This window comes from Sceloporus undulatus, chromosome 2, assembly GCF_019175285.1.
Source record: "Sceloporus undulatus isolate JIND9_A2432 ecotype Alabama chromosome 2, SceUnd_v1.1, whole genome shotgun sequence".
NCBI classification, from domain to species: Eukaryota; Metazoa; Chordata; class Lepidosauria; order Squamata; family Phrynosomatidae; genus Sceloporus; species Sceloporus undulatus.
Window position 1 is genome coordinate 44,246,395 of NC_056523.1, and position 18,819 is coordinate 44,265,213.

Consider the following 18,819-nt stretch of genomic DNA (forward strand, 5'->3'; position numbering starts at 1 on the left):
GTCTCTCCTTCTCCTCCTCTGACCCTGGGCCTCTCTTTGGCTCCTGCTGCGAGGCCCCCGCTTCCCGGGAGTACTTCCTGGCCGCCCCTTCCCCGCCGCTTGCTCGGCTGGCAGTGCAGCCACCGGCCCCTCTCCCCCCGCTCTCTGGACAGACGCAGGCACGGAGCCACAAGGCCCAGCAAGACACAAGCAGCACAAGAAGTCTCTCCATGGCGCAGCCATGTTGGGTGGGAGTCACGTGACCTGGGGAAAAGCGGTCAGCTGACTCATTAGTGGTCCAAAACCACTGCAGAAACAATCCACTCTGAGACTGCTTTAACTGCCCTGGCTCAGTGCTAGAACCCAGGGATTGTAGTTTATTGTGGCAACCAGGGCTCTCTCGGGCAGACAAGGTACAACGTCTCACAAAACTACACTTCCCAGGATTCCCTAGCATTTGAGCCAGCAATAAAGTGGTCTCACCGGTTTTGACACGTTTCAATGCCATGGCTCAATGCTATGGAATTCTGGGAACTGTAGTTGTCGTGTGGCACCTAGTGGTTCTCAACCTGGTCCTTTAGGCATATAGACTTCAGCTCCAGAATCCCTGGTCATTTGGACAAGCTGGCTGGGCTTCTGGGAGTTGAAGTCCAAAACATTAGGGAGCCAAGGTTGAGAGCCACTGGTTTAGACAGTGGTTCCCAAACTCTGGCCTTCCAGGGCTTGGGTTTGTTTGTTTGTTTTGGACTTCAGCTCCCGATTCTTGACTCTTGGCAAGCTGGCTGGGGCTTCTGGAGTGGCAGTCCAAAACCCTGGTGGAGGACCATCATGGCTGCAACCAATTGCAGAACTAATCCAGTTTGACACCACTTTAAATGCCTGGTTCAATGCTATGGAATTCTGGCAGTTGTAGTTTTGTGAGACATTTAGCCTTCCCTGTCGAGAGATTGGGGCCACAACAAACTACAAATTCCGGATTCTATAAGATGGAGCCCTGGCAGTTGAAGTGGTATCAAACCAAATATACCTGCAGTGAGGACGCAGTCTTAGAAACTTCGCACGCAGTATGCAGAAGTCCTGCTGGCATCAAAGCAACACTCCTGAATGCTACACTTGCAATGGGTTTATGTGCTCCATGAACCCCAAGCAGGACCTGCTCCCCCACAACAATGTGTAGCCATTTGTCCATGGCGTTCTGCAGGCTGTGGGGTTGAACATGGGAATCATTTTTAACTTGAAGGAGTGTTAATGTAAAATAGAAACTATCTGGAGCTTTAACACTGGTCTCTGTGACAATGGGATTGTCATTTACATTTGGAAATGTGTCTTCTGGTTGCCATTTATGAACTGTCAAACTAGTTGCACAACAAAGTAGTCCCTAGACAGGATATACGTTTCCAATAGCATTTTAAAAAACCTAACAAACTAAAGGTACATCTACACTGTAGAAATTGCCGTTCGCACCACTTCAACTACCATGGCTCAGTGCCAATGAATGCTGGGGGTTTTCATTTGTTGCACCCAGAGCTCTCAGGCAGAGGGCTAAATTGTTTCAGCAAACTACAGTTCCCAGAATTCCATAAACATCAGACATGGGTGTTAAAGTTGTGTCAGACTGGGTTATATCTGTGGGCAGATGCAGTCACTGTAGATAATGTAGCTTGGCACCACTTTAACTTCCATGGCTCTATCCTATTAATCCTGGGATTGTACTTTGGCGGGGCACCAGGAATCCTTGCAGAAAAGGTTGAAGATTAAAAACTCCAGGGTCCCATAGGAGAGTGCAGCACTTAAAGTGGCATCAAATGGCATTATTTCTACAGTTGTGAGGAGTCCCAAATGTAATGGTAACAGAACTCAGATGATAATCACCAGTCAGGTTATATCTAGGATTTCTAATACAAATCAGATGTGCATAATGCCAATCAGCTACAAGGCTTGACAACTGCTACCTAAGCACATCTCTTCTGCTGCACTGAGATGGTCACTAGGCAAAAAGCAAAATAAATACCTGGTTAGCTTAAAGGGCTGCTCATATTTCTGGTTATGTAAATAGATAATAAATATAATACAGGTCCCCCATAGGACCTCATCGTTCACAACAACATGTTTAGAGAAGAGAAAATGAACACATCATTAGACATGTACTATTCCTTTCACTTAACTGTTTTGCTTTTTAGCAGACAACACAACTGTTTTCTTCTAAATACCTCCCCTTTACACCATTCTCAGTACAGTACAAGCTAATTTAGTTCTCCTGGAACATTTTATAGCATTTAGTATTTTGAACATATGGATACTACTACTTGGAGATTCCAAAATAAGCTTCTCATCATTTTTTCTTTCTGATAAAACCATGTACAATATTTTCCCTATGACTAGCTATGTTAGCCTTTTGCTGCAAAAGAGTCTTGTGGCACCTGCAAAAATAGCGTCTTGTGATAGTGGGCAACTGTTGGGATTTAGGGGCATATTGTTCCCCCTGAAGACCTTCAAGGACTTTCCTTTCATACATATTTTTTAAAACTCCCTCCATATGCCCTCTTTGTTTATTTTATTTTAAAAACCCCTGAGGGCCTGTTCTGTTCCTTCAAGTACTTCCAACTTTGATGACCCTAGGTGACTTTATCATGGGGTTTTCTTGGCAAGATTTGTTCAAACACTAGTCTCCTGCAGTCATAGTCCACCACCACCCTTACACCACACTGGCTTTACAAAACAATCTGTGGGACCTCTGGACACACTTTCCTAATTTCTGCCGCAATGACTAATACTTCTTTATAGCCTACATTTTTAGCAATTTCCGCACTTTATCAGATGAAGAAAATACTGTATTTGAGAACATCTGGAGGATCATGTTTTCTCAACCCTGAACTTTGAGCACATTGTGTCAAAAGCATAATGTTTTGTACTTAATTAGAACCATCTCTTGGTATTAGCAATTCTTGGCAGCCACTAAAATGGTTATTGATGGGCCCACCACAGATGGCTGCTCCTAAACTGTCCCTGACATGAGCCACAGCAAAAGAAAGAATTACAGAAGAGTGGGCTACTGTGGCCTTCCAGAAGTTTTTGGACTGCAATCCCATACGTATTCCCCCGCTTATTTGATGGATTAGGGACGAGAGCACTGTCAAAAAGCAGAAAATGTTGAAAGGGGAAGCCATACTTGTTGTGTGCCTTTAAGTCGTTCTGATTTATGTCAAACCTACTATCTATTACTATATAAGCCCAAATAATACGTCTGCCCTTCTTATATACGATTTTTTTAATTGTTTTTTTAACTTTTCCACACAAAAACACATTGCACACATTACAATTTGACAATAGACCACCCCCCACACCCAGACTGCATTATTAAAACTACATTATAACATAAATTGAGCTTCCTATACTACTGAGGCTTGTTCTGATGTTTTCTTCCATCTTGTTTTTATCTTGAAGTGTTCTCCTTCTTAGTTCCTTCACCTGGATCTGTCCTTATGTTATATTGATTCCCAAAAAAAAAAAAAAACTTGTTGATCTTCTTGCTACCTAGAATATACATCTTTAGAGTAGCCTATACCGTAACTCCTTCTTATACATAACATTCTGCCAACAAGACTTTAAATATTTAGGAAAGAGAGAGTGTTTTGTAACCAAGATTAAGTGCTGTTTATATTTCAAATCCCATCTTTTTGGTTATCAATACCTTATTCCATCTTATCTCTAAAAACTTATAAAATTCTTCCCATTCTTGATATACACAGTCTCGTTTTATCTCTCACTCCAACAGTTCATTATCCATCTCTGCCATTTCATACAGTTTACAAACCATTTATCTATAGATGGAGCTTGTGGTTTTTTCCAAAATTTTGCATAAATTATCTAGCACAAGAGAAACAATAAAAGAGAAATTTACCTGTTGCTTTCTAGAATATCATCTTAACTACCCAAAGAAAGTTTCTGGTGAAAAAGGCACTTTTAATCTTCTATTTACATTAAGATTTTGTGAATTTCTAACCAAAATTTTTTCGCAATATCACATGTCCACCATATATGAAAAATAAGACCCACATTGTCAAGCATTTCCAACATTGAGGATTGCTATTCTTGTACATGAAAGACATTTTTGGTGACAAATCCACCTGTAAATCATTCTTATTACATTTCTTTGAGCTCCTGGCTAACTGTATGCTTTTATACTTCTTGTCCAAATATTTTCCATTTTTTTTATTCCAAATTATGCCCTATATTTTGGACCTTTCACCATTGAATGTCTGATTATTTCTTCTTCTTTCCAATCCATTATCATCTGTAATATCTTGAGGTTAGTTTCTTTTTCCCTTTAAAGTGTTTTCTTCCCCCTCTGATCGTTTCTTTTGAATTCCGACCAGTTCTTATCCATCTTCCACCTTTCCCTCAATTGTCTAAATAAATACCAATGACAAAAGATTTCCTGAGTCCTTAATTCTTCCTGAGACTTCATTTCTATGTCATCCTGTATTTCCTTTGTTAAATCCGAATATCGTAACCAATTTTGTTTGGGGATTTTTTCTTTCCAAAAAATGCTTCGTGTGGGGAACACCCATAAGGGTATTTTTTCATGCATAGTCTAGGTTTAAGTTTTGTTCCTACATTCCTCAAAGCTTTTTTAATAACATGATTCTTAAAGTCTCTATGTATTTTATATTTCTCGTAGAATACATGCCATGCCAGCCATACTCATGTTCCCTCCCTCCAAAATTCAACAGCCTTCATCTTTAACAGAATCCAATCAGAGATACAATTCCAAAGCAGAAGCAAATAATATACTTTTAAGTTCGGTTAAACCAGACCTCCCTTGTTTTGCTATCACACATTATTTTCATATTAATTCGAGCCTTTTGTTATTCCACACAAATCTTGAGATTTCTGTTTGCCAAATTTTTAGGGGTTTGAAAGAATGTAGAATGGAATAGTTTGAAATTAAAAATAAGAGCTTAGGGAGAACGTTCATCTGGATCACTGAAATTTGCCTAACAAGACAATTGTAACTTCTTCCCATCTAGCTAGATCTTTCTTTACAGTCTTCACACTTTTTTATAGTTGTTATGATACAGAACTGTACTTTTGTTTTCAAAGTTATCCCCAAATACTTTACTTTCTTATCTGCCTTTATAGCCACTTATTGTTCCAGAACTTGTTCTTCCCTTCTTGACATATTTTTCGTTATCATTGTCGTTTTGTCTTTGTTTACCTTAACCCTGAAATCAATTCAAATCTAAAAGTGTATCTATCAATGCTTTTCATGCTATGCTTGGTCCTCCAAAATACACCCAGTCGTCTGCAAAAGATATACTTATTATCATATTTCTTAATCTTTCTCCCCTTATCATTTTCATCATTCTACTCTGTTATTTAAAGTTTCTAAAACCAAAATGACTATAAGGGTGACATGGGCGGCAACCTTGTCGGGTGCCTTTTGATATTTTAAATTCTTCCGTTCTCTCATAGTTCACTATCAGCCTCGCCTTTTGATCTGTATAAATTTCTCTGACCCACACCCAATATTTTTGACCTGCTTCCATCATTTCTAGCAGGTTGTGTAATATGTCCAGCTTACATTGTCAAATGCTTTCTCTAGGTCCATGAATACAAGAGCCAGTTTCTTTTCATTGTGATACTCAAAATATTCCCAGCACGTTAATAATGTTACGGATGTTGTCTTTCAAGTGTCTATGTGGGAGAAAACCCACTTGATCTTCCTGTATCCAATCCTTGAGAATCTTTTTAAGCCTGTCGGCCAGTATATTAGAAAAATATTTTATAATCCGCGTTCAGCAGTGATATAGGACGGTAATTTCTAGTGTCTGTTGGATCTTTATCTTCTTTTAACAAAAGGGCTTATATTGGCCTGCTTCCATGTATCTGGGAACTTGCCAAATTCCATAGCATTAAAGGTTGATTTAGAATGGGGAGTCCAGTTGATCTTCAAATTTTTGGTAATATTCCATAGGGGGGAGACCATCTGGCCCGGTGATTTCCTTTTTTGCTTCTTTTTATTATTTCTGTTATTTCTGATGTTGTTATCGGTTCATTAAGCATGTCCTTTGTTGTTCAGTGAATGGTTTTAAATTGTTTTTTTAATAAAGTTTGCAATCTTTTGTTTTGATATTCGTTGGCCTTTATATATTTAGTATAAACAACTTTTGGAACTCTTCTTTATTTTAGTTTGGTCCATTGTTAGTTTTGCATCTTTCGTTCTATTTCCGTTGATGTATTACGTTCTTTATGTTTTTAATCTTGTGGGCGAACCACCTTCCAGGCTTGTTTTGCTTGCTCGAAAAACCTTTGTTTCATAAACTTCAATTTGCTTGTAGTTCTTCATTTTCTTCAATTCAATTTGCTTTTTCAGGTGTTTTAATTTCTGGTTTGTTTACTCCTATTTATTTGCTAATCTTTTTCTTTTGTCTAGCTCTTTATACAGTTTCTCTATCCTTGCTCTTTTTTTCTCCTCAAAATAATGCTTTGTTGTATGAAGAGAAACCTCTAATAACAGCTTTGGATGCTACCCATACAGTAGTTATTCAGTTTCTTCTTTCAAATTTTCTTTAAATAAAATTTCAATATTTCTTTTCCTTTATCCCAGTATTCTTCTTTCTGAGTATTGATGTTAAGTCTCCAAGCAAATTCTTCTGTTTTTCTCTTTAACGTTATCTCTATAGGAGGTGGTCGTATTGCCCCCGGATGGCAATCCCTTTCAAAATGTCTTTACAGAAGGTTTTGTGCCATAAACATATCTATTCTTGACAACTTTGATGTCTTTCGGAAAAATAAGTAAATTCTTTTGCTTTTTTATATTTAAATCTCCATACATCCATAAGTACTTGTTCTTCCATTAAGTTCTCAAAAGATTTTGGCAATCTTCCTTGTGATTTCTTTATCTTTTTTTTCAGATTTTCTATTTAATTCTGGACAGATTACCCATTCCAGTCCCCCATTATCAAGTTTTTCATAATTGTTGCACTAGTTCTTTATTAGTTTACAACGACGGATCTTTTTCTCTTCGGTGCATATAATCCTACAATCATATATTTATCTCTAAGAAATTTACTTCTATTCCGATATATCTCCATCTTTATCAACAATAAGTCTTTACTTTATATTTGTCATTCACATAGATGGCTACACCTCTCTTTCTTTGTGAGCTAGCCGTATAAATTCATTACCCAATTTTTATTTTTCAAAAATCGAATGTCTTTTTCGTTTATATGGGTTTCTGAATACATTACTATATCTGGTCTGTGTTTGCCCAGATACTGAAATCTTTCTTTCGTTTTTGGGAGGTTCATTCCCCCTCACCATTCCAAAATATATTTTTTTTTTGCATCATTTTCTTTATTAGTCTATTACTTTTAATTGTTTTTTCTTCTGAGTTTGCTTTCATACTTTATTTTCTTCTTCCTCCTGGTCTTTTCCTTCTTCCTCTGTTCTGGATCGTTTACTTCGGTTCGATGTATTCTCAGATCTTCAGATTCTTCTTCCTCTTTTTGCAGTGTATCTGTTTCTGTCTCTGTCTCTTGTGCTTTTTTGATGAAGTCTTCATTTTCATGACTGAAGTAATCCTGAAGATTTGCTGAATATATCTTAATGTCACTCCCTCTAATCGTTCCCATTTATAATGATGTTGTTTCTCTTAGTGATAACTAAGGGTCTATAATCCGTTCTTTTTCAAAATTCTAATTGGGATATCTTTATATATATTCATTGTCCTCTCCGTCTGCTTCTAGTTTATGTTCGTAATTAATTGTATGATCTCGTCCCTAATTTTTTCCTCGTAAAGTAATTACCACGTCCCTGGCAATTTCCTTTGTGTGCAATTTTGGAGTTATCCTGAAAATTTTACTGATTTCCCATTTAAATTGATCTAAGTCTGCATTCATTGTGCAGCCAACAATGGTGTAATATTCGTATAGCCCTCATTTCTCTTATCCTCTGATTTGATGCCTTTCACGTTGTTTCAGATCTTGAACGCTCTTTCATCTGTATCTTTTATAATTTTTCTCTATGTCTAATACTTTTTTTATTAATTTTTTGTTGTTTGTCATCAATTTTTTCATTTTCACCTCCATGTCTTATGTCTTCTGTTGCCTTCCTAGCTCCTTTGTCCTTATCTGACCTATTTCTTGACGAATTTCTTGTTTTATCTCCTTCCGCATAGCAGTCATCTTTTTAAGTGCTTTTACTCCTCTTTCATGTCATAGTACATTGCCTTTAATTCTCTAATACGATGCTTGATCTGTTTGGGTCGCTTCCAGTGGATGGTCTCCTTGTTGGGTCGATCTAATTTAGTTTTTCTGTATTCATTTTGAGAATTTTTTTCTCACTCTATTGCTGGCGCCTCTTATGGTAGCCTCCTAAATTTATTTTCTAGAAATCCTCTTTCCCAATATCTACTTGCTATACAGTGCTTCTTTCTTTTATTGTCTTTTTCAGTTTATCTCTTATCTTTCCAAGTATTTGTAAAAGGTGCCTCTTATCTATTTCCTCCTTTCTCCCCCCTCTGCGACGCCCCTCTTGACTCAAATCTTCCAATCAATGGGTTGTTTTCTAGCTTTTTTTCCTATCAACTTGAAATTATTGTTCCTTCACAATCTTCCTAAGGCTCTTCTCCTATTTCTCCTATTCTCCCTTCTCTCTTCTCTGCCCCCTTGCCGCTTCTCTCTTTCTCTATCAGGACTCCTCTGGTCTCAATGTCCTCCTTTCTTGCCTTGGCTTCTCTTTCTCTATGGTGCCTCCTCTCATTCTCCTCCTTTTCGCCTTGGCTTCTCTTCTCTATAGGCTCCTGATTCAATGTCCTCCTTTTTCTGCCTTATCTTCTCTTTCTCTATGGCATGCCTCCTCTCAGTGGTCCTCTTTTTCTGCCTTGGCTTCTCTTTCTCTATGGATGCCTCTCTCTAGTCACGTCCTCCTTTTTTCTGCTTTGCTTCTCTTGCTGCTATAGATGTCTCCTCTCAATGTCCTCCTTTCTTCTACCCTGGCTTCTCTTTTTTCTATAGATACCTCTTCTCTCAACTCTCCTTTTGTTGCCTAGGCTTCTTTTCTTTAGGCTCCTCTGATCTCAGTGTCCTCCTTTTTCTGCCTTGGCTTCTCTTTCTCTATAGGTTCCTCTGGTCTCATGTCCTCCTTTTTCTGCCTTGGCTTCTCTTCTCTCTAGACTCCTCTGATCTCAATGTCCTCCTTTTTTCTGCCTTGGCTTCTCTTCTCTACGGATGCCTTCTCAGCGTCCTCCTTTTCCACCTTGGCTTCTCTTTCTCTATAGGCTCTCTGGTCTCAGTGTCCTCCTTTTTCTGCCTTGGCCTCTCTTTCTCTGTAGGCTCCTCTGGTCTCAATGTCCTCCTTTTCTGCCTTGGCTTCTTCTTTCTCTATGGATGCCTCCCTCCGTGTCTCCTTTTCTGCCTTGGCTTCTCTTTCTCATGGATGCCTCCTTTCCGTGTCCTCCTTTTCTGCCTGGCTTTCTTTCTCTCTAGACTCCTCTGATCTCAATGTCCTCCTTTTTCTGCCTTGGCTTCTCTTTCTCTCTAGACTCCTCTGATCTCCGTGTCCTCCTTTTCTGCCTTGCGTCTCTTTCTCTATGGATGCGTCCTCTCAGTGTCCTCCTTTTTCTGCCTTGGCTTCTTTCTCTCTAGGTTCCTCTTGGTCTCCGTGTCCCTTTTTCTGCCTTGTTCTCTTTCTCTACTAGGCTCTCTGGTCTCAATGTCCTCTTTTTCTGCCTTGGTTCTCTTTCTCTTTAGGTCTCTGGTCTCACTGTCCTCCTTTTCTGCCTTGGCTTCTCTTTCTCTCTGACTCCTCTGATCTCAATGTCCTCTTTTTTCTGCCTTGGCTTCTCTTTCTCTATGGATGCCTCCTCTCAGTGTCCTCCTTTTGTGGCCTTGCTTCTTCTTTCTCATAAGGCTCTCTGATCTCAGTGTCCCTCCTTTTTCTGCCTTGGCTTCTCTTTCTCTATAGGTTCTCTGGTCTCAGTGTCCTCCTTTTTCTGCCTTGGCTCTCTTTCTCTCTAACTCCTCTGATCTCAATGTCCTCCTTTTTTCTGCCTTGGCTTCTCTTTCTCTACGGAGCCTCCTCTCAGCGTCTCCTCTTTTCCACCGTTTCTCTTTCTCTATAGGCTCCTCTGGTCTCAGTGTCCCTTTTTCTGCCTGTGTCTTCTCTTCTATAGGCTCCTCTGGTCTCTGCGTCCTCCTCTGCCTTGGTATTTCAATGTCTTCAATATCCTCCTTTCTCTTTTTTTCCTGTGTTCTTTGACTTATCTTTATACTTTCTCAATATTGTTTCTTTGTCTAGACTCTAATCTCAGTGTCCTCTTTTACTTCTTTCTCTTACTTGTCTCCAGTTACAGGTGCTTACATCCCCACGTAATTGTCAACTTAATTATCTACCTGTGAGTAAGTTCATCTTGTGTTACAACAGTTTGTGGACACAGCTGCATGGAATGTTTTTAACTGAAACTTTTGTCCTTTGCTTACGTTTTTTCTTCCCAACTCACAAAAAAACAGTGCTGGAAGGAAAATTCCAAATTCTACTTAATTCTGAGTTATTCTTGCAGCAATACTGTTCATTCAAATGGTACACAATTTACTAAAATAACAGTTATGATGTTTGAGAGGGAAGTTTACAAAGTAGCCACTGAGATAACTTCAGTTCTTTGATTGAATTAAAATTGAATGTGATTAGTTGTCTCCTCCTCTTTACATCTCTCTTTTTATTTCTTCTTATCTGTAGCAGTATGTCTTTCAAGCTTTATTTTTCCTAACCCCCCTTCTTCTTTTAGTCTGTATTTCCGAAAAAAGGGGGTCGGGCTCAATAGAGGCAAATTAATGCTACTCACTTCCAGCGTCTCTTTAATAGCGGTTTATCTCTTGTTTTCCGTGAAGGTGATGAGATCTTTAGTGTTCAAAGTCAAGAGTGTCTTTGTGTTGTTCTTTTCTCGTGTTTTTAAAAGAAGTGGTGGCCGCTCTTGTGCCCTCTTGGCTTCCCACTGAGGGCGAGTAATCCAGCCTCACTGCTCCTCTCTGCCGCTCGTCTCCTGGACCCCTCCAGGTCCGGGAAAAAGGGGGGCCGAGGGTGCAGTGATAGGTCCTGAGAGCTCTTCGTCCAGGTATTGCTGTACCTGGAGTTTCTCTGCTCGTCGGTGGCAACAAAAGGACAGAGAAACGCCTTGTGGAGTGGTTTCAGGAGCTCCCTGAAAACGCTTCCTTCGGGCTGCCGCTCCCAACCCGGAACCTTATATACAGATTTTTTATACACGGATTCAAGCATCCCGGTTTGAAAATGTTCAAAAAAAAAGTATACATTTAATATCAAACCTTGATTTTCCATTTTTTAAGGGACATCATTTTTGCTTATTATATTTAATGGACTTGAGCATCCACGGATTTTGTTATCCACGGGGGATCTGGAACCAAACCCAGCGTTATAACAAGGGTCCACTGTATTATACAGTACAGTATGTAAGCAACAACGACAACACAAATGACTTCTGCCATACAGTATACAGTACACAGACTGAATGAAAAGATGCCACTGAGAAAAAAAGCCGTGCAGATCACAAAAGCATCATGCAAAGTGCCATCTTTTCATTCCGTTTTGTACTGTGTCGCCCGAAATCATTCATGATGTTCCTTGTGTTATAATACAGTGGCGACCAATGGGGTGAGGATTAAGTCTAGCATTGACGTTGGTAAGAGTGAGGAGGGCATTTCATCAGCTGCGCACATCAAAGCACAAATTGAATGGGAATGGGTCTTGTGATCCTGGGGTTACCAAAAAGTAATCTGTCAGGCTTGAAATCTACATGCTAAAGATTTATACCCACCTGAATGTTACCTTGAGGTAATATAATATTAGTAATAATATAATTTTATTTCTTACCCGCCCTCTCTCACGGCTCATGGGTGGGATATCAGGACAATAATTAAATATAAAATCATGTTTAAATTAATGATTTAAAAACTGCCGGATAGGCCTACGCCGAATAGTCTTCGAATGTGTTTATAGTGTGGCAACTGATTTAGCTGTTGGATCTCTTCTGATTGTTCATCCCACAGTCTTGGGGCAGGTGATGAGAAGGTCCTCTGGGTAACAGCTGCCAGTTGGGTCTTGCTGGCTGTAGCAATGCCCCCAGAGGACTTCAGTGTTCAGGGCGTACTGTATGAGAGAAAGCGTCCGTAGATAACCTGGATCCAAACCCATCTAAGGCTTTAAGGTCAAACCACACCTTGTACTTTGCCCAGCAACTAATTGGCAGCCAATGGAGTGCTTGAGTATGGGTATAATATGTTCACTCCTGGCTGTTCCGTAACCAAATTGGCTGCCATATTTTAAACCACTGAAGTTTCCGACTTGGCATAAAGGTAGCCAATGTAAAGTGTATTGCCAGAAGCCCAACCTTGAGGTTACCAGCACCTGCACCACTATTTTGGTCTTCCATATCTAGGAAGGAGTGCGGCTGGAGTATCCGCCAAGCTGATAGTAAGCATTGCGACCATTGCATTCCTGGGATGACATTTGGGAGATAATCCAGGAGTTCCCACCTGCGAACACATTCCTTTAGGGGGGAGTGTAACCCCATCCAGAACGGTTGACACACTTCAGGTTAGGACCCTTGATGGTAGTACTTCGTTTTTTGTCTGGATTCAGTTTCAGTTTGTTTTCCTCATCCAGCCCCTTACCTCCTCCAGGCATTCATTCAGAGGAGACACACTGTCTTGAGCTGAGGCTATTTTGGAAGCATGGAGAAATTTATTTGGTGTCCTCAGCATATCGATAACACCCGCCCCATGCCTCCAGTGATCTCTCCCAGCAGTTTCATGTACAATTTAAAAGCATTGGGGATAGGCGACTTAAATTATGGAAGTCATAGATAAAGAAAATTAAGAAAAGTATTCAAGATAAGGGAAAGGAGTTCTTTTAGTTTGTACATTGTTTTGTTTTGTTTCATATTGGGTTTGTTAAGTATATAAATGTTTATTGTCTTTTATGTACAATTTTAAAATTTTAATAAAGTTTGTAATAAAAAAATTGGGGATAGTAATCATGGCACCTGTCAGATGCCATATAACAGCTCCTTTTTTGAGGAGCTACTTCCCCACGAAACCACCATCTGGACCTGGCCTGAGAGGAATGACTGGAGTATGTGCAGCACAGTACCTCCAATTCCCCCCCCCCCCTCAGGCAGTTCCAGGATACCATGGTCAATGGTATCGAAAGCTTGCGTGTAGAGGGTCTAAAAGCACCTACAGGGACACATTCCCCCTGTCAATGTTGAGACATAGATTATCTACTAAGGCAAACCATAGCAGTCTCAACTCCATATCTGCCCTGAAGCCGTTGTGATTTGAATGGATCAAGGAAGTGTTGTCACCCAAGATGACTGGATTGGAGGGCAACTGCTTTTACTTCACCTTGCCCAAAAAAAGGAAGGTTGAGGCACTGGTTCTGTAGTTTTAAGGTCCCGGGGATCCCAGGGGGGGCTTTTTCAGCAGTGGTCTAACTACTGCTTCTTTTAAAACAGGTGGAAAATTTTCTTCCCTGGAATGCATTAATAATTTGTTGTATTTGAGATCTAATTGCATCACTCCTGGACAAACCAACCAAGAGGGACAGCGCGGTCAAGAAAGCAGTTGTCTTCCTTACTTCCCCAGCAGCTTCCCAGTCCCATCAGCGGTACTCACAAGCAAAAAACTAATCCAGTGTAATCCACTCACAGGTTGCTGGACACCTCATTGTTGGCCTCTCCTCCAATGAAAGCATCTAAGCCAGCTCTCATGGAGAGATTTTAGCTGCAAATCCATTGTTTTAAGCATACAGTGAGCTACTGAGGTTCCTATAGTGGGTTTTGCGAGAGGAGGGTACCTGGTAAGCCTCTCACCATTCTGAACAGCTCAACTGGACCTGAATCTGCAGATGGCGAATGTGTGAGGAGAAGAGAGTGATGGAGAAGAGAGCTTTCTTTGCTGCCACTAACTGCCACCTATAGAACTAAGATGTCTTCTATATCCGTCTGTTTATTGTCATAAAAGTCAAGTTTTCCACGTCGGGGCGCTACTCATTAATCCTTCCCCTTTATTTCCCTGAGGGTCTTTGTATACAGGGGCCTGTTCGTAATGGGTTGGAGAGGACTTTTGGGACGCTGTGGTGAAAGCCCCGGGTCAATTTGATTCACTCTTGACCAGGGAGTTTTGTTTTTTTTATTTATTTTTTTTTATTTTTTATGTGTTCTAACCAGGATTCGTTGTTTTGTGTTCTGTTGTGTTGATGCCCACACAAACGCCCACAGTACCACAAGACTTCCTGGAATCTCAAAGGACCTTCTTTTCAGGGTGTGTGTTGGTCTGTGGACCTTGCGGGGTTGTAGTTTTGTATTTTTCGTAGCGGGTCGGTTGTTGTTTCGGTTTGTAGATTTTTATGTGTTGTGTGTGGGTGGATACTAGTGATGACCAGGAAAGAAAAATGATCTGTCCGTGGCTTGAGGCGTGTGACCAATTCAGAGAGTCATAATCCCTTGCCCACCGAGATCGTTATGTTCTGAGCTGGGAAAAAACCACATCACCGAGAAAGAACCGCTAATATTGTGTCCAGTCCCGAAAAGAAGATAGAAGAAGAAACTGCGACATTCCTCGTTAGGGTGACAGCCCAGAGATTATGGGGTGAGATTGTGAGTTGAGAGAGACGAGAGAGGAGAGAGAGATGAGCTTTTGGCTTGGCTTTTGGCTTCCCTTGAGAAATTTGTTGCCAGATGTTTGGACTTCACCTCCCCGACTCCTGACCATTGGCCACGCTGGTGGATGGGGACCTTTACGGGCTGGTTATGGGGAGCTGCTAAAAAGCCAAAAAAACATAGAGGACCAAACCCAAAAAGTTTGGGGGGCGCCAAGGCCAATGGGTAGGGAGCAATTGGGAGGGTTACCATTTGAAAAACGCAATGACGGAGATTGTATTTTGCCGCTCCGTTCGTAACCCGATAATTTCGCAACCCGAAAAGGCTTTCCGTTAGCGCTGGAAAGCCGCTAGCCGCGCTTTGCGTTTGAATTTCGCGCCGAAATAAATTTCGTAACCCGAAAAAAACATCGTAACCCGGAACAGTTTTTTCCAATCTAACTTTTTCGTACCCCGGAAATTTCGTAACGCGATCATTTCGTATCCCGGGGCACCACTGTATTTCAATTTCATTATCGTCTATATTGAATTTGTTTAGCTCATCCGTGGTCATTATTTTTGTTTTGTTAGTGTTCAGCATTACAGAAACACACCAACTGTGATCTCCAATTAGCTCCCATGTCTGCCCAGATGCCATCCCATTGTATGGCTGCCCCTTTGATCAGCCACACAATTGCACGTGTGATGGTCTGCCGGTACAGGGCATCAGTGCATTGATGTGTGAGTGATACATTGGCAAAGCACAATCATTGAGGCCCCCCTACATGCCCCCTACATCCCATGGCCCCATTGGACTGTCTCATTTTTGTATATTGTAATTACATCCATTGGAGTTGTCGCACTTTCATTTGCTTTGCTGCAGCCCCACACTTGTGTCGGGGTGTTTATATGCAGGCACGAAGATGCACATTTTCCAGGCTAAGGCGGAGGATCCCAGCTTCTTTTTGTTCCAATTTTTAGTCTTGAAGTGCAGCTTCGGTCTGGTTTCCAGCCAATTTGAGGTGTGCATTCATCTAAGCACCCCACCTTCAAAACAGCTGGAAACTGCTTTATTTTGGCCTTCATCCTTGAACTGATTGGAGGCGGAAGGATATAAAATGACTGTGCTTTTAAAAATTTTTAATGTGTTCTAAAATTATTTTAAATTAATGTTTAAAAGTAGTGGTTTAACTGAATTTATTGTTTAAAGCTTTTATTTTTTTAAAAATGTACCAAATATTGTTTGAGTTCTTTTGTTTTAATTATTGTAAGCCACTTTGTGTCCCGTGTTGAGAGAATGGTGATATATAAATCAAATAAATAAATGAAAATAACACTACTTTTGACATTACATATGGAAACCTCGGGAACTGCAATCGAACCTGCTTCTGTATGCAAACATAGGTATTTTGCATTTACAGTTCTAAATATTTGGAGGTACACTCAGGATGTTAAATGTACCTCCGAAATACTTTATCCACTAGGGCTAGCTGGCACCTTCATTAAGTTTCTGTCTTCCCATTTTTATATTCAGGCATATGGTTTCTCATTCTTGTAACTGCTGAAAAAAATCTAGTCCTTTATTATAATTGAACAAGCATGAGTACCACAGGTATAAGATAATTGGGATCTTTATCAGATTAAATATTCTATTACACAAACAGCCTTTCCACCAGTAATTTTCATCATTGCAAACATTTTACTGAAAGGACAGGGTGAGTGTAAGGTTTTAAATGTATTACACACAAAATTTAAAAGGCTTTAAGCAAAGACTGTGCAACCTGTCCTTCAAAAGGCTGCAAAATAATGAGCGTTTTTGTTGTAACATAAAGCCTGGGTTATTCAAGGACAGATTAAGCTGTACTTAATAATAAAATGATACACTGCTGCTGATGCTGAGTTTATCTTAATATGGTTTCCCTTCTGAGCATGCATCATACAGTCTACCCTCTCTTATCTGACACGTGCATATTCAGAACTCAGTGTGTCTGAAATGACTGTTATTTGTCATCTGGCCTTTTGCTACTGTAACCTTTTGAAAAGAGAGCTGTTCCTTACTCCATGAGTCTACTTACTTGCCTGTTTTATTAAACCACTTGGATCTACTTTAAAAAACCTAACCAATAAGCATTCCTGACCATGTTAGCTACTGTTTTGTCCAAGTTGTTGTAGTAATATATGTTCAACTCATTTCTGATTTATGGTGACTCTAAAGTGACCTAAGCACAGAGTGTTCTCAATAAGATTTGTTGAGGGAGTGGGTTGCATTGCCCTTTTCTAAGGTTGAGAGAGTGTGGCTTGTCCAAGATTACCCAGTTATTTTCCTGGCTGAGTGGAGATTTTAGTCCTGGTGTCTTAGAGTCCTAGTCCCAACATTTAAGCCATTATACAGCATGGTGGCACTTGCTATGTTCAGTACCATGCACCCTTTGGGATTGTCTGTCCCAACTGTCTAACCAATCCACCTGGTATGGTGCTTGCAGGAGGGAACATAAAGAACAGGGGAAGGAATCATGTGGCCCTCCTGATGTTATTGGACTGCAGGTCTCAGCAGCCTCAAGTCAGCATAGCTAATAGTGAGGAATGCTGGGAGCTGTTGTCCATCAATATCGGGAGGACCACACTGGGGCAGTATAGAAGTCTTGAAGATATCTAGCTCCCACTGCAGTATATGCAACAACTACCACTCTCTTCTGCCTCTCATCTCCTTTCACATTTCCTTCATTTTTTTTCTGGAAGCAAGTACTTCAGACTCCAAATGGGAATAGTCTAAGAGAAAGGGGAGAAACTAGTGACAAATGGAGTGTCTGCTACATCTGCCTTTCACTTTGGTTCTGTTTGATATGTTTCTGCCAGTTTTAAACAGTATGCAAGTTAAGAAAATAAATTGGTTTTATGGAAATGTGGAATTCTCATGATTGAAAAACTATGGACTTGGAAAAATGCTATTTTTTAAAAAAGCTTTGCAGTGATACCTCATGATTTGGCAAGATGAATGCAGTACGGTCAGATTACTTTGTGAATTTAGTGGTGCAGCAGTTCTTCGATGATAATGATGATGATGGGGTGGTGGTTGTGTTGTGATCTCATCATGCCCACAAGACTGCAAAACAGCAGCTTTTCAATGGGAGGTTTTTGCATATGAAAAACATCACAGCATACGTTTCCTTTGCACTGATGCAAATTTTATCTCCCCAAATCTTTATCATGTGCTTATTTAACATTTTTTTTTAAAAAGTACTGCTGTGGTTGGAAAACATAAGGGTTTGAGATGGTTAAATAATTTGCATGTAATTATTTCATTTATATTCAATATTTCTTCCAACATGGAATTCATAGTGACAATAAAATATGATGGGAGGTCCAAAGGGCCCACAGCTTTCATATTCCCAGGCCCATATCAGGGACGTAGCCAGGATTTTGGGAAGGGGAGGGTCAAGACTAAGTGCCACCATTTTGAGAGGCTAAGAGCCCCCCCAAGACACAAAAAGAGGGTCGAGCATTTACCCTTGACACCTCGATGGCACCACTTTAACTTCCGTTATGGCTTCATGCTATGGAATCTTGGGATCTGTAGTTTTGAGGACCTGTTGAGTCATCTGTAAGGTTCCACAGCAAACTACAAATCCCAGCATTTCACAACATGGAGCCAAGGGCAGTTAAAGTGGCATCAAACTGGATTATTTTTTCAGTGCAGATGCAAACTGAGTCCTTCCTCTGAAGGTGTTTACATCAGATAAATTCAGCTCGATAAAGCAAAGTGCAGCTGCTCAAGCAGTGAGCGGCAGCCACTCTGTTCATGCTCAGAGACACTCTGCTCATGCTTTGAGACACTGTATTCTAACTTCTGAGCTGAGCTAAGAACCCAGGCTGCATTCACACAACATTTCATTCCCACTTCCAAGAGGGATTTTTAATTTTAAGACACACACACACACTTTTTAATTCCAAGACCTACCTATCTATCTATCTATCTACCTACCTACCTACCTACCTACCTACCTACCATAATTTTTAATTCCAAGCCATTATACGTTCCTTTCTTTTTATAATAAACAAACCTCTTTAAGAGAATCCTATTTTGGGAGAAAGGCAGGGTATAAAATCAATCAATAAAAAATTATAGTGCAATAGTCCATCAGTGCATGGCTTGCATTATAAGACTTTATACCTTTATACATTTAA

The 18,819-nt window shown here is 40.3% G+C and overlaps 1 protein-coding gene across 1 annotated transcript in view; it reads right to left on the reverse strand.

Annotated features, from left to right (window-relative positions):
- Positions 1–63, reverse strand: part of SUMF1 (sulfatase modifying factor 1) — an 891,645-nt gene extending 891,582 nt beyond the window's left edge. Inside the window, exon 1 of the mRNA XM_042448631.1 lies at positions 7–63. The gene's annotated coding sequence lies outside the window, so the exon portion shown is untranslated. The remainder of the gene's footprint in view (positions 1–6) is intronic.
- Positions 64–18,819: the final 18,756 nt, after the last annotated feature.